The sequence below is a fragment of the Petaurus breviceps genome, unplaced genomic scaffold, assembly GCF_028583685.1.
Source record: "Petaurus breviceps papuanus isolate PSGF00001 unplaced genomic scaffold, PetGlider_PUasm1.0 187, whole genome shotgun sequence".
Lineage (NCBI taxonomy): Eukaryota > Metazoa > Chordata > Mammalia > Diprotodontia > Petauridae > Petaurus > Petaurus breviceps.
In genome coordinates, this window is record NW_027185799.1 from 26197551 (window position 1) to 26199379 (window position 1829).

The window sequence follows — 1829 nt, forward strand, 5'->3', positions numbered from 1 at the left end:
TTGGGAAAAGCCAAGAGGACAATTTTAGCCTCAGTCTAAAATGGGACCCTCCTGACTCAGTTTCCCCATTGTCTTACTTTGAAAAGGAATGTTTTTCACCTGGCTATTCCTGAGTCTGGCTATGAGATGGAATTAAAGTGACTCTTATCTGAATTCAAACAGAGCTATCCTGTCATATCTAGCATGTCCCTGCTTTTTCCTTTTATGACAAATTTCTCTAATTAGAGCAAGTGGTCAATAAAAGATAGTGAAAGTACAATGCAGGTATGTGAAATTTTGCTGTTCTCAATCTGAATCCATAGTCAAACAACCGGGTAAATTAATACATGGGCTTGTCATCTGCCTTCCTGCATAGTCAAGTGAAAGGTTAAATCCCTGAAATAGAACATTTTTTCTGAATGACATGGGAACAATTAGACAAATGGAAAAGAAGTTTGTGAAACAAAAGTACAAACACAATGTTAATTATTATCCCAAGGTTGGGATACATCTGAGCTACTAAAGTGTATGTTAGATCTGAGCCATTCAGCCTAAAATTATATTCTTTTCTACAGCCTAAATAATTTAGAAAAGGGTGCTTGGCCTAGTTAACTGCTTGTTACTAGATATATCTGTCTTTCTCCTTATATCTTGGGCCCTGCATATTGAACTTGCCTGTCAGATTTGTGTCTCTCAGATTACAGGCCAATTCACCTACAGTTGTCAGCAAGCAGTGGATACCAGTCCATACTCACCTACCATCCCCTGGATGTGATCTATGCTTGGTTCCAGTCAACTTCCTCCTTGGGACCCACTGAGACAGGGACGGCTCTACTCCCCTTCTCAGCTTGAAGAAGCTACAGAAGCTGAGACTTTCATTCCTTCTCCCAAATGAATTTGGATCCTAACTCTTTGAGGGGAGAATGATGGAATCCTAATAAAGCTGCCCCCAGTCCCAATATTCTAACTTCATTATCAGTCACAATCACATCACCCATCTAGCCCAAGACAGGACCACAATAGCTAGCCAGTTGGAGGGCAGAATGACCAGAATGTTTAACCACTAAACTATAGATGTGACCCCTCCTCCATTACTTAATCCCTTAACAAACTCCTCTTGCCTTTTTAATTGTGATTGAATACAATAACACATCTGTTTCTGTGGGAATGGGTCTGAGGGCAGTGACCAGGTAGAGGCAGTAGCTAGATTCCCATCATATGGATGTAATATGTGTATATGTATTTGGGAATCATCTACATAAAGATGATTATTGAACCCATGGGAGCTAATGAGATCACCAAGCAATATAATATAAAGGGAAAATGAAAGAAGGTCTAGAACATAGCCTTACGGACAAGCATGACTTTTGGGTATGACACAGATAAAGATACAGGAAAAGAAACTGAAAGTGAATGAACAGACAAACAGATAGGAGGAGGACCAGAAAAATTGAGCAAGGAGAGAGGATTTATGAGAAAGTGACACAGAGAGGTTAGGAAGGAGAATTGCGACAAAGGCCATTAGATTTGGTAATTGAGATTACTGGCAACTTTGGAGAGAACATTTTCTGTTGAATAATGAGGTCAGATGCTTGATTACTGAGAATTTCAAAGGAACAGGGAGGAGAATGAAATGGAAACCCTAAACACACATGTCTTTTCTTTCTTTCTCTTTCTTCCTTCCTTCCTTTTTCTTTCCTTCTTTTTCTTTCTTCTTTCTTTTCTTCCTTCCTTTCTTCCTTTCTTTTCTTTCTTTCTTTCTTTTCTTCTCTTTCTTTCTTTCTTTCTCTTCCTTCTTCCCTCTCTCCCTTCCTTTTCTTTCTTTCTTTCTTTCTTTCCTTCTTTCTTTC